The 22,571-nt window shown below is 45.8% G+C and overlaps 1 long non-coding RNA gene and 1 other non-coding gene across 2 annotated transcripts; both read left to right on the top strand.

Annotated features, from left to right (window-relative positions):
• The first annotated feature begins 9,471 nt into the window (after window positions 1-9,471).
• trnal-uag (transfer RNA leucine (anticodon UAG)) lies at window positions 9,472-9,553 on the top strand. The gene has a single exon. It is a non-coding gene; the product is annotated as a tRNA-Leu (tRNA).
• Window positions 9,554-15,810: 6,257 nt separating this feature from the next.
• Window positions 15,811-19,626, top strand: LOC147270748 (uncharacterized). The gene is made up of 3 exons (XR_015115721.1): window positions 15,811-15,953; window positions 19,050-19,212; window positions 19,496-19,626. It is a non-coding gene; the product is annotated as an uncharacterized LOC147270748 (long non-coding RNA).
• The last annotated feature ends 2,945 nt before the right edge of the window (window positions 19,627-22,571 follow it).

The raw sequence follows: 22,571 nt of genomic DNA, 5'->3' as shown, positions 1-22,571 counted from the left end.
GAGATTTAGATGAGATGGTTTCCAAATCAAATCGGTTGTCACAAGGGAAAGTCTGCATGGAAACACACACACACACACAAACACACACACACACACACACACACACACACACACACACACACACACACACACACACACACACAGAGTCCTACTGACCAACCCATGTTTTTCTTCACTTAAACCACCACTGGAGTATTGAAAGAGATTGCATGAGACACCATCAACTTAAATTAAAAACCCCTGACTGCCTTTAATTCCCTCCTGGCTGCAGGAAATTAGACAGACCACCCATAGCGGGGCTGCACGGTGGTGCAGTGGTCAGCACTGTGCCCTCACAGCAAGAAGGTTCCGGGTTCGGGTCCTGGCTCGGGCGTGGGATCTTTCTGTGTGGAGTTTGCATGTTCTCCCCGGGCCTGCGTGGGTTCTCTCCAGGTACTCCGGCTTCCTCCCACTGTCCAAAGACATGGACATTAGGGGACGAGGCTGATTGATACTCTAAATTGACCGTAGGCGTGAGCGTGAATGGTTGTTCGTCTGTGTGTTGGACCTGCGATGGACTGGCGACTTGTCCAGGGTGAACCCCGCCTCTCGCCCGTAGATGCTGGGATAGGCTCCAGCCCCCCCCCCCCCCGTGACCCTTACTAGTAAGGAATAAGCAGAAGATGACGATGGATGGCCCATAGAGTGGAGGTGAGACCACAACCATGCTCTACAATCAATATTTACATCAAACCAGCAACAACTTAACCTGACTAAATATATACATGATTCCAGACTACTACACCAACTCAATCATACATCCACATAATCATTCAATGAACCTCGCCTGTGATTGTACCCCCTCCCCCATCTGGGAGAGGGGGTACCTTTTGGCTCCACCCCCTTTAAGGAAACCAGCAGGAAGAGGTGAGGACTGACGTGACGACTGAAACTGCCACATTTACATAAGACAAACTAGATCAGCACTAAATACCAGGCCTTGCACAGTGATTCCCACTGACTGACACTGGGGTCTTCATTTTCCACAGGCAGGATGGCCGGTCCCCCTGTGCTTCCCAGGTCCCTCCCTGGAACACATGGCATAGAAAATGTTTCACATATTTGCTGATTCAATAAACCTGACCATTAACATGTGTGTGTGCCTCTAATTTACATAAACTGTTAATACCAAGACAAATGCTACCTTCAATTAATCATTGATGTCATGGAACCCTTGGTCTCCATGACATTGGTCAACCAGAGAAGCTTCAACTGGTGACGCTCATTCAACCATGGTGAAGGTCAACCTGCATCATCTGCTGTGCTCCTTAACAGGGGAATTAGCTCAAATGGTAGAGCGCTCGCTTAGCATGTGAGAGGTAGAGGGATCGATGCCCTCATTCTCCAGAATACTTTAACTTGTTCTGTTGATCAGAAGAGCTGCTGGGTGATGAATGCTGATGTTTGTCCACTGCTGTGATAAAGTGTCCCCTGTTACTGAGATGAGGATGAACACCTGCTCAGGTCAAAGCTGCAATGAAGTCAAGTCATCACCCTGTAAAGCACCAAATAACAAAAGTTACACTTTACAAGTAGAACAGGTCCAGTTCCACACTCTTTAAATGAATTTACACCCAACAATTCTTCATGAGCAAGCACATCCTAGCTTAGGCCCAACTTTTCTTGGCGCTTTCCCAGATGCTTGGGAGCTTCTGGGGGAGCGCTAGTTGGGCCTAAGCCAGGAGCTAAGCTAAGTTGGTCTGCACCAGCTAGTGAGGGTTGGCTAGCTCTCGCAGCTTTTGGTGCAGAGCCGCTGCAGGTCCAATTCAACATGGCTAAGCCTCACCTCCAACACAACAAAAAAACTACATTTAACACACTTATCAGTATCACTAAAGGAGGCAGAGGAGGAACAAAACATGTGGCACCCTGAGCAGGAGAGAGGAGGACAAGAGGGAGAAGCCATCGTTAGCTTAGCGTTTTTACAAGGCAGAAAGACTGTTGCTACCAGAATGATGGTCTTTTAAACTTCAGCCAAATAAAGCAAGTAGGTATTAATTTTTGGTGGGTAATTAGTCAACGAAATAAGGAATTAGCAGGGAGGATCACACTTTAGCTAACACAATGAAGCAAGGCTCTACGTTCAGCAACACAGAAAAAGGAGTTGAGGTCACATGCTTCCTGCAACCAAGGTCAAAAATCCAGGACGGACGAAGGGGAGGACGACAAAGACAAAGACACAAGAAACAGAGATAATAACCATAAACTCCATAACAACCATAACAAATATAACCATACAGAACAGATAGAACAAATATAACAAGAAAAGCATTAAAAGATATGTCACCTCTGGTCAAATACTCTGATTTGCATTTGTGTCTCTCAGCATTTTCATTTTCATGTTAAAGCCTCCAGAATGAGGGGAGGGGTCAGGGGCAGTTTTCAGTGTTGTCTGCAAACTGAATTACAGGAAACCTGAACTTCCACTGTCAATGTATCCAACTGATTCATAATTTTTTTTATCTATACATAGATAACTTGTAGTTATTGCCCACACACTCACACACACACACACACACACACACACACACACACACACACACACACACACACACACACACACACACACACATTTTGTGAAACAACTCAGGAGACAATAGGTGTTTTACTTCGAGGGATTCATTCATGATAAATGAGCATGGAGGAGACCCAGTAATCATCAACACAAGCGTCACATGAGCAGGTCACCACCCACTTTTATTGATTGGTTCTTGTAAGAATCACTCCTAACGCCATCAGGATGTCATTTTTTGTCCTGCCCTGTCTCAACTGTTGGAGCACAACTACAGCCTGAACTCTGCCACGACCTTATCCCTCCCTAACAACCTCATACAGACCCACTATCTGGACTAGCCTGACCCCCCTGACCCTCAGTCACTCGTAGTGCCTCACACCGGAGGGAATAGCAGCATCTGTGAGCTCTGACTGTTGGGATGCACATCCATGTGATGGAAGAGCTGTTTTAAACAAGGAATCATTTGAACTCTTGACCTGTGTGGGCAGGTAAAGAGGGACGATTCCATCATGAACAATAATATTACTAAACAAATGGGTCTTTAGCTTCTTTCTGAAGGCGTCCTCAGCGTCCTCATGTCCAGTGGGAGAGCATTCCAGAGTCTAGGAGCTGCAACCTGGAAGGTTCACTCTCCTTCAGTGAGGCTGAATCCCTGTGGTCAGTGAGGATAAGGGACCCCACAGGTATCACTAAAGTGCTTTAGACTGCAAAGCACTCAGCTAATCAAGCTGGGATCAACTGCTGTGGTGATCAAGGTATCAACATATATAACAAACAAAGAAAACAAAGTTGAGGAAAAGCACACAAAGAAGAAACTATGAACATGAACAGAGCATCTTCTACGCCAGATGTCACACGGCTCAGTAGACCTCTGGTTTGACCCGCAGCAGGTCCAGTCTCCAGGGTGCCCCCATCATTCTGCTTTTCAGTTGCAGGACATGCAGCAGAATCCCATCGCTCCTCTGCAGAAGAACATGTGAGAGCGTCTGCTTGCTCTTCTCTGGCTGGACGTAGAGGAGAGTCTGCTTGCTCTTCTCTGGCTGGACGTAGGGGAGAGTCTGTTTGCTCTTCTCTGGCTGGACGTAGGGGAGAGTCTATTTGCTCTTCTTTGGCTGGACATAGGGGAGAGTCTGTTTGCTCTTCTCTGGCTGGACGTATGGGAGAGTCTGTTTGCTCCTCTCTGGCTGGACGTAGGGGAGAGTCTGCTTGCTCTTCTCTGGCTGGACATAGGGGAGAGTCTGTTTGCTCTTCTCTGGCTGGACGTATGGGAGAGTCTGTTTGCTCCTCTCTGGCTGGACGTAGGGGAGAGTCTGTTTGCTCCTTTCTGGCTGGACGTTGGGGAGAGTCTGTTTGCTCCTCTCTGGCTGGACGTAGGGGAGAGTCTGTTTGCTCTTCTCTGGCTGGACGTAGTGGAGAGTCTGTTTGCTCTTCTCTGGCTGGATGTCGGGGAGAGTCTGTTTGCTCTTCTCTGGCTGGACGTAGGGGAGTGTCTGTTTGCTCCTCTCTGGCTGGACATCGGGGAGAGTCTGTTTGCTCTTCTCTGGCTGGACGTAGGGGAGTGTCTGTTTGCTCCTCTCTGGCTGGACGTAGGGGAGAGTCTGTTTGCTCTTCTCTGGCTGGACGTATGGGAGAGTCTGTTTGCTCTTCTCTGGCTGGACGTAGGGGAGAGTCTGTTTGCTCTTCTCTGGCTGGACGTAGGGGAGAGTCTGTTTGCTCTTCTCTGGCTGGACGTAGTGGAGAGTCTGTTTGCTCTTCTCTGGCTGGACGTCGGGGAGAATCTGTTTGCTCTTCTCTGGCTGGACGTAGGGGAGAGTCTGTTTGCTCTCCTCTGGCTGGACGTAGGGGAGAGTCTGTTTGCTCCTCTCTGGCTGGACGTAGGGGAGAGTCTGTTTGCTCCTCTCTGGCTGGACGTGGGGGAGAGTCTGTTTGCTCTTCTCTGGCTGGACGTAGGGGAGAGTCTGTTTGCTCTTCTCTGGCTGGACGTAGGGTAGAGTCTGCTTGCTCTTCTCTGGCTGGACGTAGGGGAGAGTCTGCTTGCTCTTCTCTGGCTGAACGTAGGGTAGAGTCTGTTTGCTCTTCTCTGGCTGAACGTAGGGTAGAGTCTGTTTGCTCTTCTCTGGCTGGACGTAGGGTAGAGTCTTTTTGCTCCTCTCTGGCTGGACGTAGGGGAGAGTCTGTTTGCTCTTCTCTGGCTGGACGTAGGGGAGAGTCTGCTTGCTCTTCTCTGGCTGGACGTAGGGGAGAGTCTGCTTGCTCTTCTCTGGCTGGACGTAGGGGAGGGTCTGTTTGCTCTTCTCTGCCTGGACGTAGGGGAGAGTCTGTTTGCTCTTCAGAAGTTTGCTGGACCTTCGCTTGAAGGCCATGATTTTCCTCTTTCAAAAAGCTTTTTAAATCATGAAGATTTCCCAGGATTTCCCTATGAGCACTGCTCCTTTTCTTCTTTTGTGCTGTCACTGCACATAGAAGACTCTGAACTTCACCGTTCAGAATGCCAGTCTTTGTGTGGTCCTGGTCCTTCATTGATTCAAGGTGGGCCAACTCAGCAGTGAAGGTCTCTGTCTCCTGAGATGCAGTAGAAACTCGTCTCCTCAAACATCCATTTTCTGCCTCTCTCTCCTCACTCTGGGACCTCAGCTGTTCAAGAGTCGTGTTCTTCTCAGTGAGTTCTTCTCTCATTTTGTTCTTCTCTGCCTGGATGGAGTTGAGCTCACACTTGAGGTCACACTTCTCCTTGTAAACCATCTTCACCTCAAGCTGAAGATTGTGGACTTGTCTGTTCAGGTCTCTGATCTGAGCCTGGTTCTCCTCCCTCACAGATTCAAGGTTGCCCACCATGGCAGACATGTTCTCTACCAGCTGATATGCAATGATCTTCTCTTGTCCAAGACTAGAAACCTGTCCCCACAAATTCTGGTTTTCTGTCCATCTCTTGTCACACAGAGACTGAAGCTGATCAAGTGCACTTTTCTTCTCTGTCAGGTCTTCCTCAAGACATTTCATCTCCACCTGTTCTCTCTCCCTCAGAGACTGAACCTGGGTCAGCTCTTTTCTGAACTCATTGTTCTCTCCATCAACCTTCCTCCCCTCACGCTGAAGACTGTGGACTGTTGCGTTCAGGTCTTCTATCTGAGTCTGGTTCTTGTCCTGGACCGTTTTGAGGTTGGCCACCACAGCAGTGAGGTTCTGTAGCTCCTGGATTGCTCTTTTATTCTCATGTTCAAGAGTAGAAACTTGTTCCCTCAAATTCTGGTTTTCTGCTTGTGTGTTGTCACTCAGAGACTGAAGCTGCTCAAGTGCAGCTTTCTTCTCAGTCAGGTCCTCCTGCTCTGTCAGCCTGAGAGATGGAGGAGCAGGATCACATTGACCAGGATCATTCAGTGGATAAATACACCTCCTACTGAGATGCACCAGATCTCTGAATGCTCCAATGATACAATCCAATGGAGTCATAGCCTTCTGTCCTGGGTTGATCTGAAGATCTTGAGCCAGACTAAACCTCCCGGAACTGTCAAGTGTTTAAAGACCAAAACTGCCCCAGAAATGAGGAGTCTGGATTCTTTTCTAGAATGTGATGGCAATGACAGTCCTGCAGAGTGACATCACTGACATCACTGATGACTTCAGTCACGTGACTGGATGACTTCAGTCACGTGACTGGATGACTTCAGTCACGTGACTGGATGACTTCAGTCACGTGACTGGATGACTTCAGTCACGTGACTGGATGACTTCAGTCACGTGACTGGATGACTTCAGTCACGTGACTGGATGACTTCAGTCACGTGACTGGATGACTTCAGTCACGTGACTGGATGACTTCAGTCACATGACTGGATGACAGTGTAGATTCCAATGTAGAGGTTGGGGAAATAGTCTCTGAGAATCCAGCTTGAAGCCACGCCCTCTTTGTTTTTCAAAAACCCAAACAGCGACCATCAGTCTCCCTCCAATCCTGTACTTGGTTCAATGTTGCTGTTCCATTTTGCAGCAGTAGGTGTCGCTGTGATACCAGGTTCAGTTCAAGATTCCCAACTCCAGCTCATGTTGGTGACCTCAGTGGCAGGTAAAATGGCGCTTCAGTGGATCATGTGATCAACTCATGTCTGTCCTCACTGCTCCACAGGTCTGTCAGATGTTCTGTAAAATAGTTGGACCCAGCAGAGCTGCTAGATTAGGAGTTGATGGAGTCGTTGCAGATACCAGGGTCCAAAGTCCAGCTTGAACCTGGTTGGTGCAGTTCTTTGTCAAGCTAGCAGCCATTCTTGTCACTGCCAAGCTAAAGTGACTTCTGTCAACAAAGGTCAACATACAAAAGGATATTTCTACTGGCAGTTCAAGATTTTGATCAAACTCCTTTTTCAGAGCTGGAACCTTCCTCTTGGGTCAGCTTTCTGTTCCCATCTTTATGGTAACGGTCAGTTTTGACCCACGTCTTCAATCAGCTGTCAAATAAACTAAAACAATTTTCTATCCTCCAAGTTGTTTCCATCTCTTGGTGACCTTGTCAGGCTTCCTTATCCATGGAAATACTGATTGATTGATTGATTGATTGATTGATTGATTGTGTGTGTTTAGATTCATGTGTGACACTTGTGTGTGTTCTCTGCAGAGATGTTTCCTGCAGTTGAAGCACAATCCATTTGTCCTGCTGTCCTGACTGCTTGGGCAGACCTGACACCTCTTTCATCTGGAACCAGATCCTGAGTGGGGTTGTGGCTGTGGCTGTTCTGGTTGGTGTTGAGGCAGGGCTGCTGAGGAGGACGCTGTTGCACTCTTGGTGGATGTGGGTCCACAACACAAATGCATTCTATGCAGACACATCAAGGATGGTCTTTGTTTGTTATGTTGTTGTGCAGGTCGATGGGAGAACAAGGCTGATGAGAGTCCCAGAAGCTCCCATGACTGGGAGAGGAGCTGCTGGCAGTGTTGCTGACAGTGCACTTCTGACATCAGGTTTGGCTCTGATTGTTGCTTTGTCATCTTATTTTGATAACTGGGTCTAAACCAATCCTAATGATTTTATAATTCAGTGAAAAACATTTTTTCTTTTATTTTTTTTTAACTAGAGGTTCCTGACTAAGTCAGAAATCCTTGATACAATAAACAAATTGATGTGGTTCTTTGATGCATTTAAATCCTAAAACAGGTCCCACAGGAGGAAGGTTAAATCATGTGACCATCATCATAACAGCTGTTGACCTTGTTTAACTAGTTGGTGGTGCTAAATATCACCAGCTTGCTAACGTTAACTAGCTAACGTAGCCAGCTAGCTAATATTATTTTCTAACTTCAGGCCTAAATTTTGGATTGACTGTTAAAATTGTTCACCTCACCTTTGTAACACCAGGTTTTGTCTTGATGATGTCATTGTAACTGCCTTTCTGATTCTAAAATATAAATGCATCCAAAATAAAAATGTCAAACTGCCCCTCCATGGAAACATCATATTTAATATACTGCAATATTCTTTTCCAGTGTACTACACTATATTTTTGTTTTATCAGAGAGGCTTTAATGTCTGTCTTTGATCTCTAAACTCTGACACTGATGTCATTGGTGGTGACTGAATTCTACCCCCTGACAGACTGGGAAGGCTCATATTGGTGATGTCATCATAAATATATGAAGGTCTTGTTTCAAAGTAACTTGTTATTTTGTTCTTGGTTGTCATGGTGACTCGTGGTATCGGGGCTCCATTGATGATGTCATTTTGTCGTGGTTGTGCACTTGTGACACTCAAGGTGAACACACTCACAGTTGATTGGACCAACTCAGATCAGCTGTTCTGAACCTGATACTCAGAGTTTCCATCTCAGTGTCAACTCAGGAGTGACTGAGGAGAAGAGTTTCAGAACAGCCACAGTTGGGGGACTTCCATCCAGCAGCCATTTTCTATCCCTGTAAGGAGTGAAGGGATCTGGAGCTGCTGGGTTCAGGTGGATCCAGAACACAAGATGGAGGTCAGTCAGGACCCCAGAAGGAGACCAGCATCTGGAAGGTGGAGATGCTTTAATCTGACACGGTTGTGTCAACAGTTCTGAAATCAGAACAAAAATAAACAGTAGTATTTCCACCTGCTGCTCCTGCATGTATTCAAGTGAACAGGAACACAGATTCATGCTCAACTTCTCCTGTGTGTTCATCCACAGTCACCAAACAACAACCAGACTGAAGACCTCCTTCATCCCCCGAGCCATTAAACTGTTAAACTCCTCACTGGAGGGGGGGAGGGCCAACAGAAGGACTGTAGGAGAGGGCTGAGCACCATTAGCTTAACCCAATAACAACCGGACACTCGTGCAATATAAGAGACTGTACATTATTATTTTTTTTAATTTTTATTATTATTATTATATAATGTATTATTATTATTATTATATAATTCTTGTTACTACTGCTATTATTATTATAACTATTATATGTTTTATCATATTATATCATCATCATCATTATTATATTATATCATCATCATTATTATTGTTATAATAACAATTAAGAACAATTAATATTATGATTATTCCTGTCACTATGCACATATACATAACCATCCAGGTACACACAGGCACACGCACATGTATATATGCATATATATATATGTATATATAATTTAGCTAGCTACGTTAGCTAGTTTTATGCAATTTCCCTCGCGGAACATCCAAAAGGGATTAATAAAGTAGTCTGTCTGTCTGTCCAAACCAGACAAAAGGGGGTTTGCTAGCTTGGCGTGCTGAGGTAGAAAGGCTCTGTTTAAATTGAGTCCTTTTACCATTTCTTTCCTGGCTTCTTCAAGCGGTGCTGTCGTCACTTCCTGTGACCACGGGAGGGAAGGGGTCACCCTTCAGAATAAGTTTGAAATCATTATGTTACTTCCTCTTCAACATGCCTTTAGCAGACCAACTCAGAGAACAGCTCAGTGAGGTAGTGTGGCTGAGTGGTCTAAGGTGCTGGATTTAGGCTCCAGTCTCTGAGGAGGCGTGGGTTCAAATCCCACCACTGCCATCATGTCCCAGGTCTCTGGAGAGGTGTGGCAGGTCTCTCCCAGCCTCTCTGTGCTGGAGGTGTTGGCTGCTTTTATCACTGTGGGAGGAAAATGTCCTGATCTTGAGGTGTTCTCCTCATCTTGAACTCTCCAAAACACCAATGTGCAGTAACGCTGAGCTGCCTTCAAGCCAACAACATGGGCACAGTGTACCCAGAGCCACAGGCTCCTCCCAGTATATGCAGCACTGCCAGTGACCTCTGCTTCAGTGTAACGGTGACTCTCCAAACGGAAGCTGATCCAGGACCAGCTCAGGAGGAGCCATGGAGCAGACAGGCTCTCTTATTTAATGCTGCTGTCTGTTGAGAGGAACATCCCAGTTGACTCCAACAAGGCTGCTGATGTCTTCAAACCTGTGACCAGAAGAAGAACCCTCCTCTGAGTCCACAGACCTGAGCACCACTGCTCTGACTACCAGGTTACCTCCTGGTTATCAGGGTGAAGTCATGGTGAGGTAGTCAGTTGTTCCTGGTGTTTTATTACAGAGGCCTGGGAGTTAAACACAGAATTAAATAATTTTAATTCTTTACTTGAAGTTTCACGCTATTTCCTGGAAATGTTTGACAACTTCCTCCATGCTGGTGCCCCATCACACACAACAGGTGCACTTGTCCTCTTTTCACCTCTGACCCTCAAACATTCCACCAGTGAACGTCCAGAAATTGAAGCATCAACAGTTCAGCAACAATGGATTCTTCAAATCACCTCTGAAATAAGAGATGAATCTTTACCTGCTGAGGCTTCAGAGCCAAATTGTGAACCTTCAACACTCACATTCCTGTTCTTGTCTCAGTCCTGCTCTCCTAAATCAAGACCTGTTCAATAGATGGTAGAGCAGAGAGGAGCAGAGGAAGAGAGCTGGGACCAGAACCCAGAGGTTGATGGATCAAAACTGTCCTCTGGTAAATGAAAGGAGCAAAATAAACCTGTTAGTTTAGAAATGTGAATCTGATAAAAGGGGTGGAAAACAAATTGATCTTACTGCAGAATCACAAACCATTGTGAGTTAACAACAGTCTCCTTTCTGACTGAAGCAGAAGTTTACTTCAAAAGGTTTTTCTGATTCAACATAGCAGCTAAATTTCCATTTCTATACTGATTATCTGCAGTGGTTCATGGGGGGTGGAGCCTATCACAGCTGACAATGGGTGAGAGACGTGGTTCACCCTGGACAGGTCACCAGTCCATCACAGGACCAACACATAGAGACAGACAACCATTCACACTCACAGTCACACCTACGGTCAATTTAGAGTATCAATCAGCCTCGTCCCCTCTTGATGTCTTTGGACTGTGGGAGGAAGCTGGAGTACCAGAGAGAACCCACACAGGAACAGGAGAACATGCAAACCCAGAACCTTCTTGCTGTGAGGCAACAGCACGAACCATCGCACAATTTTGTCCCCTGAAAATGCCACCAGAGTGTTTGTATTTTCTGTAAAATCAAGTTCACATGAACACACTACACTGATCTCAGGGGTAGTGGCACACTGGATAATGTGTCTGACTACAAATCGGAAGATTCTAGGTTCAACTGCTGGCCAGCTGAATTAAAACTTTACACTGAGAAGCTTTCATTTCCTCTCCTTCTTCCCAGGATGGTTCCACCTCAGTGGAAAGGTTCACTAAATCCTCATCAACTTCTCTGGTCCAATCACATTTATGTTGGCACACAGAGAACAGATCCAGAGTCAGAGCTGAGACTTCAGTCTGACCACCTGAAGATGGAGGAGAAGAAGCCCTGATTTCTGGGTCTCACAGTCTTTTTACTCTCTTGGCTCCACCCACACAGGGCAGGAGAACATCCTCATAGTGAGTCAGTGTTTTTCCATGTTTAACCAAATCAGCTCTCAGTGGTTAAGAACAGGTGAGTTAGTGAGTGTGGTTCGTTCTAATCTGATGTCCAAGCTGCAGGGAACAGCAAAGCCAAACAGTACAGAAGCCTTTCAGCATTCATGCAGACTGTAAAGAGGCTGAAATGCTCCCTGCTTCTGGAAGGAGCAGAGATGGAGCCAGAAAAAACACAGAATTTACCCAGACTCTGATTTGAACTAGCAAGAGACTCAAGCTGGTCATGAAGTATGATTGGCTGCCTCTTTGTGATGTCATTCACACACACCTGTATAATCAGGATGTGAGCTGAGGGGTGGAGATCGATGAGTCCTGGAGACGTTCAATAATGTCCACAACTTTGGCACCAGGAAGACAGCAGGTGGTGGCACCTGGGAGTTCAACAGACCTGATGATTGAACCACCAATCACAAGGATTTCAGCCTCCATTGTAAACAGAGAGTTTAGATGAGAGAGAACCTGCTGTCAGCCTCACCAGTCAGGACAGTGGCAGAGGCAGCAGAGTTGAATGAAGCAGGACCACCTGGCAGGTCTCAGCTGGAGGTGATGACATCACTGGCCTCAGTCCTCACCAGTGCTCTGCCTAGCAACAGGGACGATGGGGAGAAACCAGTAGAAGCGCTCTGAGAGTTGGAGACAGCAGGAGAGAGACCACGACAGTGTCACCCATGGGAAACTGTTGGATCCACTCAGGACAGGCTGGACAGACACAGATCAAAGACAGAATTGATGATGATGTCATCAGGGCTTTGATAGTGTCTTTATTTGTACCTAGAATTCTGTCTTTGATCTCAGGAGGACATGAAAGAAACCCAATTGAGGAAAGTAGAGGAGAACATTCAGCTTCATTAGAAACACTTGAACTGTTGAACAGTAGAATTTGTTTGAAACAGTTTACAACACTGAGTGACAGGATTGAAGAGGGAAGAGTTTTCTACTTTAAATTTAATTCTAACTTTAAACTGGGGATGAACATTTTTAATAGTTCATATTCTAACATACAGAGGAAGTCATGACATTCCCTTTTTAAGAAAATAAAAAACATGTGAAGCTCCTCCCCCCAGCTCCAGATGGACAGACAGACATGAGAGTGGCCAGGAAGCAAAGAAGTGTTGTGCTCCTCTCCAGTGCTCTGGTGTTGTTGTGTTCTTCTCAGCTCCATCATGAAGACCTGCTGGCACTGGGCGCTGGTGGAAGTTTGCAGCTCTCACTGGAAAGTCCTGAGGCTCCTCCCACTCTGAAGCAGGCAGTTGCTCCCAGCCAGCCCTCACTTTCACTCTCTGGTGTAGGAGTGAAGAACAAAATCAGAATCAAGAACCATCACTCTTTCATTGGGGCTCCTTTCTCCTTGTTCTGATCCAGAAACTCAACAGCTTCTATCATTGATTGTCAGGAAATGTTGATGACACACTGGGATTTTTGTTCTCCTGCTGTCACTGTCAAGTGCAGCTTAACATGAGAGGTAGCAGGATCATTCATGTGTTCATGTTTCCAGCAGACAAGGAGGAAACCTGGGAGGACTTCAGTGACTTTGATCAGTGGTTCTCACTTCAGGTGTGAAAGCTTTTGTTTATGAAGTTTGAACAGAGCCAGGAGTTGAACCTAGAATCTTCTGATCCAAAGTCAGACGCGTTGTCCATTGCGCCACCAGCCCTACAGAGGGGAGGGGCTTCAACAAAAAGAGTCAACACATTCAGATGCATGACAGAAAATTTCAATGATATGGTGGCATTTTCTGTTTTTGTGCTGTCTGCTTTTCTAAATATCAGGTTTAGATCATCAACACTGGAACAAAACAGAATACAGTAATTAATAAAAGATGATCAACTTTTTTAATATAACATTTATTATTGACTTTTTTAAGAAGAAAAAAAGAAAGAGAACCTGCATCATCACAGCCAAGAAGACCTCAACATGGTTGAAGAGAAAGTCTTGTGGTGGATTCTTGTGTTTTGCAGCATCCTTGATGAGTCTGCATAGAAACATTGGTGTTGTGGACCCACATCCACCAGGAGTGGAGCTCAACCAAGAAGAGCAAGAGGAGAATGTTTGTGGAGGAGCTGGGAAGTTCCCTGGTCAAGCCACACACTGAGGGAAGGGAACGGACGCCCCGAGACCCAGACGCTGCAGCCTTGCTCAGACACCTGCAGAGCTCAGCAGCACTCCATCCATGCCATCAGCAACACAGAGAGCATCCACACCAGCGTCCTCCTCAGCAGCCCTGCCTCAACACCAACCAGAACAGCCACAGCCACAACCCCCTCAGGACCTGGTTCCAGGAGAAAGAGGGTCAGGACTGCCCAAGCAGTCAGGACAGCAGGACGGACGGATGGTGCTTCAACTGCAGGAACATCTCTGGAAGGAACACACAGAAGTGACACACAAGCATCTGAACACACACACACACACACACACACACACACACACACACACACACACACACACACACACACACACACATGCATGTTCTTACACACAGAGACTCCAATAGTTAATGATACTAAAATGAATACTAAATCAAACCAGTCCATGTCAGAGATGTGTTCTAACACCCTCAGCAACGGTCAGGAAACACAACAACCTTTGGTTCATTTCTAGGATTTTCTTGAGGTTCATTTTACCATTTTTTAACTGAAATCGAGGGTTTAGTGACTAAAAAAAGGTCCAGAGGCCCACAACTAAATATTCAAACCAATATTTCCATGGAGAAGGAAGCCTAACAAGGTCACCAAGAGATGGAAACAACTTGGAGGATAGAAAATTGTTTTAGTTTATTTGACAGCTGATTGAAGACGTGGGTCAAAACTGACCGTTACCATAGAGATGGGAACAGAAAGCTGACACAAGAGGAAGGTTCCAGCTCTGAAGAAGGAGTTTGATCAAAATCTTGAACTGCCAGTAGAAATATCCTTTTGTATGTTGACCTTTGTTGACAGAAGTCACTTTAGCTTGGCAGTGACAAGAATGGCTGCTAGCTTGACAAAGAACTGCACAAACCAGGTTCAAGCTGGACTTTGGACCCTGGTATCTGCAACGACTCCATCAACTCCTAATCTAGCAGCTCTGCTGGGTCCAACTATTTTACAGAACATTTGACAGACCTGTGGAGCAGTGAGGACACACATGAGTTGATCACATGATCCACTGAAGCACCATTTTACCTGCCACTGAGGTCACCAACATGAGCTGGAGTTGGGACTCTTGAACTGAACCTGGTATCACAGCGACACCTACTGCTGCAAAATGGAACAGCAACACTGAACCCAAGTACAGGATTTGAGGGAGACTGATGGTCGCTGTTTGGGTTTAAGAAGAACAAGGAGGGCGTGGCTTCAAGCTGGATTCTCAGAGACTATTTCCCCAACCTCTACATTGGCATCTACACTGTCATCCAGTCATGTGACTGAAGTCATCCAGTCACGTGACTGAAGTCATCCAGTCACATGACTGAAGTCATGTCAGTGATGTCACTCTGCAGGACTGTCATTGCCGTCTCCTTCGAGAAAAGAATCCAGACTCCACATTTCCTCTTATCTATTATTGTGTTCCTCCCTCCTGGTCTTTCCTCTGAATTCTCAGAGTTTCTATCCAGTTCAGTTCTGACAGATTCAGTCATGAGTGTCAATAAATTTCCTTTTCTACACTGATTATATGTCAAGGTTTGTGTGGGGGGTGGAGCCTATCACAGCTGACATTGGACATGAGGCGGGTTCACCCTGGACAGGTCGCCAGTCCATCACAGGACCAACACATAGAGACAGACACACCTACAGTCAATTTAGAGTATCAATCAGCCTCGTCCTCTCTTGATGTCTTTGGACTGTGGGAGGAAGCTGGAGTACCAGAGAGAACCCACACAGGAACAGAGAGAACATGGAGACTCCACACAGGAACAGAGAGAACATGGAGACTCACACAGCTGGGGCTCCAATCTGGAACCTTCCTGCTGGGAGGCAGCAGTGCTCACCACTGCACCATTGTGTCCCCTGAAAATGCCACCAGATCGTTTGGATTTTCTGTAAAATGAAGTACACATGAACATGAAGAGGTTTTCACAGGGCTGGTGATCCAATGGATGGCATGACCATGGGCGCTGCTGGGGGGGGGGGGGGTACATGGGAACGGTTCTAAGGGCCCGAGCACTGACAGGGGCCCTCAGTGGGGCTGTAAAGTAAAAAAAAAAAAAAAAAAGATAACTTAAAATGAGCTAATTAAACATGGTTGTCGATTTCCATTACTTTTTTCTTGAGTTCTTCATCACATTGTCATTCCCCCCCCCCCCTCTTGCACAATGGTGCAGTCCAATTCAAACCCGCGAATGCCGCTCTGAGCTCCGTCACTCTGCCGCTGCTGCAGGTGTGCGCTCACAGCCGCTGAGTCGCTGATGGACGGTGTGAGAAACGAGCGGTAATAATGAAGTCTGGTTGGCTCAAACGAAGAGGAAGACGGGAGAAAGAAGAGAGGAAGAAAAGAGGCAGACAACTGGTCCCTCAGTTCTTCTCCAAGAAGGTAGGCTCACTGGCCTTGAGAGTTCTAAACGCTCGTGAATGAGAGCAGGGTTCTGATGAACGCGGCCCGATGAGCCAACCAGGAGAACAAGTTTACAGCGAGCGGTGCAGTGCCAGTTCTCATTTAAAAACGCTGCCTTTGTCGTCACGGTGAACAAACAGCTGAAGTGGGTGAACTTGCGAGATAAACTGGACTCAGTACAAGATAAAATACTACGTTCTGCTGGTGCTGAGCTCATGACTAATGGGTGCCCTAAATATGCACAGATTCAGCTTCAGGAGGACACGCCCACCCAAACTACTGGAACCAGGTTTGGAGAAGGAGCTAAGCAGTACATAAAGGCTGTAGGATTCTAGTTTTTAAGGCCCCGGTCCATCAGTGCTCTGCCACAAACCCAACTTGTGGGTTGGGGGCGTGTGGGTATCCCTATGTGGGTCTAATCTGTCACACATTCTTTATAGTTGATTTCTTTATTGTGTTACTTCCAGCCTTTATCACAGTTCAGTTAAATTATTGACTGTTAGGGGAACTCATGGAAGGCTGAGTGTGAGTTCACTACAATGCATCTCACTGGCCTGCATCCCTGAAACAGTGCAGTCCATTCTGCCACTCTCCCTTCTGACTGCACTCGTCCTGATCTGCTCTATGCAGTCTATCAAATGCAACTCCAGAGCATTTTTGGAGAGGTTTGTGTGCACTTTGGATTTTTTTGCCCTCTGCCCGTTACGGTTGCTGGTGGAGGAAGGGCATTCAGTGAACTCAGACTGATCCTGAGTCACCTCAGGTCGACCATGGGGCAAGAGAGCCTGAAGGGTCCTGCAACACTTTCAGCTGAAAGGGAATTGGCTCGCTCACTGGACTTCAAATATTGAATTTGTGACTTTGCTACAAAGAAGACTCGGCGCCTCGACTTGGGCATTGAAGTCTTTACTGTGTGAGCAGTGTAAGTGAAGATGTCTTCATGTTGTTTGTATGTAGTGGAAATATTTTGGTGATGAACTTGAAGTACAAAAAGGCAGCAAATGGCAGGGAAAAGACAAAAAAGGATTGGAATTGCTTTTATCTCTGCACAGACTGGGGCAGAAAAAAAGGCAGCCACTCAGTGAAAGCTGGAACCCCATTGAGACGCATTATTTTGAAACGTGGTGAAACCTCAACGAGCTGGTGGGAGAGGTGGGGTGGTGCTGGTGCTGGGGGCTTGTCTCACATGTTTTTGCCCCTCGACCCTCTTCCTGTACGTTGGGGTTTACCCCGGTGGACGAAAGGGTTGCTTCCCTGCGCCTTCGGGTCGGGGAACGTGTCCTGACGGTGGTGTGCGCGAATGCTCCGAACACCAGTTCAGAGTACCCACCCTTTTTGGAGTCCTTGGGAAGAGTACTGGATGGTGCCCCGGCTGGGGACTCCATTGTCCTACTGGGAGACTTCAACGCTCACGTGGGCAACGACAGCGTGACCTGGAGGGGTGTGATTGGGAGGAACGGCAGGCCCGACCTGAACCAGAGTGGTGTTCAGTTATTGGACTTCTGTGCAAGTCACAGTTTGTCCATAATGAACACCATGTTTGAACATAAGGATGCCCACCGGTGCACGTGGCACCAGGACATCCTAGGTCGCAGGTCTATGATCGAGTTTTGGTCAGATTCTTAGTTCAAATCAACACAACATTCAGCACTTCAGAAAGTTTTCCAGGCTTTGTTAAAAGGAACAAATAATTCAAATGTGTACGCTGCTCACCACAAGAAAAAAAAAAGATGATGGACAAGAAAAGTAATTCAGCCATGAAAAAGCAGATAGAAATTTGACCGCTAAAACAGCCGTCAAGAGAACAGACAAAAAGAGCGTCGCTCGTTGGCAGTGAACGTGAACATGAAATGTTCTGCATCCCATGTGTTCTTCTTGCCTCTGATGTAAAAAAGCCATCTCAAAGCTCACTGGGTGTGGTTTCAAAATGTGAAGTGTAACAATGTAGCTCTTCTGACTTGACCCCTTTTTGTGCCAGTGCACTTGGCATATCTGTTTATGAACATTCAAACATTTGTTTCATCATAAATTTGTGTTGCCTAAAAGTAAGCAAAAACTCAGTGGATCTCTTGCGGCGCGTTATGTCTGATGAAATAACTGTTGCCTCGTTGTTCAAGGCAGAAAATTGTGCTGACTCATGTTTCCTGGGGCTCTCTGGCTCTGAAGTGTACAAAATGTAAATCTGTTTCAATCCATACAGATAAAAGACTATCATGCAGTGATGCATGGAGGTTGGAACACATAAACTCCATACAAACCCACTTTTGCACATTTGAATGACGAACAGTCCAAAACAGTGTGCTGGACAAGGTTGCTCATGTTTATTTTTATGGAGGTTGACTGATGTCTGGGCCCATACTGACATCTACTGGTCAAATAATGTAACAGCAGCATCGATGACAATACAAGGTCACAAACTCACGGTCCATGAACGGGCAACCGAGAGTCAAACTCTGACAGGTTTTTACACACACAATTTTAACACGACACACAATATTCTACTCTCTCACTCACATTTCTGTCTTGCCAGAGCTTTGCACAGCACAGTTTTCTACCTACACACTCAAATCCACAGGATTTCCATAGGTATTTATAGGTATTTGTATGTTGCACAGAAAGCTGTGTGTACGCATTTGCAGAGAGTGAATATGTTCGAACCAAACTGTGCCAAGACAGAAGTTACAGCATGAGTAGGACATTGTTTTAAAATTGTGTGTAAGCAGCTCAGAAAAACCTGTACGTGACTGCTGCCTAGTAGAAAGCGTAAATACAGAGAGCACAATAGTGGATTTATTGCTGTGCATTACGTCATTGAATGAAATAAGTTTGTAATTAAGTTTATACGTTCATTTAAAGTCACACAAACTCATGGTCCATGAAGGGGCAACGAAAAGTCTGACAAAAGTGCAGTTGTGATGATGGGGGGGGGGGGGGGGGTAATTTTTTTGGGGGGGGGGGGTAATTTTGGGGGGGGGGGGCAAAATTTGAACCTTTCATGAAATTTGAAAATTTCTGGTGGCGCCCCTGGTCCGGTGGATGAATGCTGCTGCATTTTTCAAATTTATTTCTGTGCAGAAATAAATTACACCACCTGTTTGGGCGAATACCAAACACTGAGTCTCCTTCTCCCACTCAACACTCAACACAACGCAGAGCAGTAGCAAGAAGAGACGAGACGGCTGACAGACGTTTGGTTTCCAAGAAGAGCGGGAAGAAAATCAAGTTACGGCGTAGCGTGGTAATGTGATTTTATTTGACTGTGTTTACATAAAATTAACTTAAAATGCTAATTCAAAGATATCACTGTACAACGCCTCACATTACGGGACGTTCATGTTACTAACATGTTCACGCTGCCCCTTTGCTTGTCTATTGTGAGCCTGCTTGCTGGTAGCGATGAGATAAACTGAGATTAGAGACTGATTATCGTTCAAATACTACATTCAACCCTCTATCCCAGGCGTCCAAGCCTGTCCTCTTGTTTTAATTTCAGATGTGCTGTCCATTCTGTGGCGCCGCAGGTAGTGACCACATTAATCAGAGCCAGGAGGAGTCCTGACGCCAGTTTGACACCAGAATAATCGGTCATCACGTCGGCCAACTCATTCCGCCCTGCTGGGAGTCTGAACCCTGACACCTTCAGGAGTGGAGCACATGCAAATCAGAGAGATATCCTTTGACTGTTGGTAGATGAGCTGCTGCTGCTGCTGCTGCTGCTGCTGCTGCTGCTGCTGCTGCTGCTGCTGCTGCCTCACGCTGTGGGGGCGGTGCTATGCTGAATCTCCATTCTTCTGTCAGGGTTTATTGGAGCCATAAGATCACCTCAGTTTGGAGGAGCACCCTAAAATGCACATTTCTTCTACTGGTCTTAGCACACAGCTGTTTTGTGCTGATGTGTGAAATGTTTGTTTTTATTGTTTAGAGAACAAGTCTTCATGTAAAATGGTGTATTTTATGCAAAGAGAGAAAAATGGGGATTTATTCGCATGGAGTGATTTATTTTATTCTGAGTTAAAACACTAACAATGTTGATTTCACCAAAAACTGGTGAGGTTATTGATTTAAAGCATGTTAAACATGTGAAATAGTTGATATTTTTATTGACACGTTGGTTAAACAGGAGCAGTTTAATATGTAATGGTATTCTTATTGTGTCAAAATATGCTGAGCGTATTTTTTTTTTTGTGTGAGAGTAAAATAATTTTACTGTGAATTCATTCAAGAATTGAATTCAAGAAATTGAACCACAAGAGAGAATCTTCATACAAGTACTTGCATTCAGCAGGACTGAGTGCTTTGCTAATCAGGTCTAAAGTTGTTCAACAACAGAGAAACAGAAGAGAGATCAGTCCTGAATGAATCACAACAGAGACTGGAAGCCTGTGTCTTTAGATCAGTGGGGGCGGTCCACAAGATTCCAGTAGATTCCAGAGATGGTGAGCCACCCAGCTTGATTCCAGACACCAGTGTCTACATGCTCTGGAATAGCAGGTGAACCATCTGCTCTGTGGTAGGATCACGCCAGGCATCTGGATTAGCACCAGCTCCAGTTTACGGTAGAAAGAATGCACTCATTGCTACTTTCAATCTCAGGGATTATTAGCTTTGGAACTCACAGATCAAACCCCACTTGATCTGAAGGAACTCTGACTTGGAGCCTGTGAACTTTCAAGGTTAACAAAAGTGAGAAAACTCACATGAGGACACTTTATTTTCTTAAAGGGCCCAGTTCATTATTGTTCATATGAATGTATTTTTGTGTTTTATGTGGTACAATGTTAGAATTACAAACCAAAACTAAAGTTGCAATCAACTGTAACATCTGGTGTTAAGGTGGAGATGGCACTCGAACCCCTGCTACATATGAACCCAGAGAGACATGGATATTTCAGGATTGGGTTACAAAAGCAACCAGAAACCTGCATCAGGAGGTTTTATCAGGGTCTGGGGTCAGAAGGAATAAAAACATGAGAGAATCAGGAACAACCTTCATCAGGAGGGTTACCAGGGTCAGGGGTCAGCAGGAATACAAACATGAGAGAATCAGGAACAACCCTCATCAGGAGGGTTACCAGGGTCTGGGGTCAGCAGGAATACAAACATGAGACAATCAGGAACAACCTTCATCAGGAGGGTTACCAGGGTCAGGGGTCAGCAGGAATACAAACATGAGAGAATCAGGAACAACCCTCATCAGGAGGGTTACCAGGGTCTGGGGTCAGCAGGAATACAAACAAGAGACAATCAGGAACAACCTTCATCAGGAGGGTTACCAGGGTCAGGGGTCAGCAGGAATACAAACATGAGACAATCAGGAACAACCTTCATCAGGAGGGTTACCAGGGTCTGGGGTCAACAGGAATACAAACATGAGACAATCAGGAACAACCTTCATCAGGAGGGTTACCAGGGTCAGGGGTCAGCAGGAATACAAACAAGAGACAATCAGGAACAACCTTCATCAGGAGGGTTACCAGGGTCAGGGGTCAGCAGGAATACAAACAAGAGACAATCAGGAACAACCTTCATCAGGAGGGTTACCAGGGTCAGGGGTCAGCAGGAAGACAAACAAGAGACAATCAGGAACAACCTTCATCAGGAGGGTTACCAGGGTCAGGGGTCAGCAGGAATACAAACATGAGACAATCAGGAACAACCTTCATCAGGAGGGTTACCAGGGTCAGGGGTCAGCAGGAATACAAACAAGAGACAATCAGGAACAACCTTCATCAGGAGGGTTACCAGGGTCAGGGGTCAGCAGGAATACAAACAAGAGACAATCAGGAACAACCTTCATCAGGAGGGTTACCAGGGTCAGTGGTCAGCAGGAATACAAACATGAGAGAATCAGGAACAACCCTCATCTGGAGGGTTTATCAGGGTCTGAGCGCTGAATCATGGCTTAAGAATCAAAGTGGCCTCTTATTTAGGGACTCATTGATGTCATCATTTTGTTCTCTAGCAGTTGTGTTGACTTTTATCCAGGAGATCATTTTTGCTCCTCTAGTTCTTTATTACTTTCTGGGACTTTGTGTTCAATATCACATCTGAGGGGGAACTTCTTACCTCATGGTTCTTTTAAGTTGGTCTTTAATTGTTCTCAGTGGTTCTGGAGTTCCTGCTTGAGTCTCATGCCTTCACCAATGCTAGCAAGCTCTGCTCTCAGGGGTTCTGCCTGATGTCTTTTCTGCGCTGCGTCAGCCTCAGGTTGTCTTTCCTCGTGGTCATTGGCCTCTTCAACTGCTATCCCAGCGTCTACGGGCGAGAGGCGGGTTGCATTTTGTTTTCAGAATCTTCGCTCAGTTCTTGAGTATAATCTTTGGTTTGTTTGTTTGTTTGGTTTGTCTTCTGTGAGAAAATCCAGTAGTTGTCGCTCACTCCAAGGAAAAAAAACAAATATTTTTAATACTTTATCTTTTGATTAATAAGACAATCTACAAATTCATTTAATTTCTGGATGTTTATTCTACCTACAAAGTCCATTTGTCACCATTATAGATCGACCAATCAGCATTAAGAATATAAACAATGACTCAAACTAATGGCGGTCTGCTGACGTCACATCCGTCACAGAGGCTCACTCCTGCACTCAGAGGT

This window comes from Aulostomus chinensis, chromosome 1, assembly GCF_037954235.1.
Source record: "Aulostomus chinensis isolate RoL2024-O1b breed Wild chromosome 1, RoL_Achi_v1.0, whole genome shotgun sequence".
NCBI classification, from domain to species: domain Eukaryota; kingdom Metazoa; phylum Chordata; class Actinopteri; order Syngnathiformes; family Aulostomidae; genus Aulostomus; species Aulostomus chinensis.
Note: the sequence above shows the minus strand (reverse complement) of the source record. Positions and strands in the feature narration are given on the sequence as shown.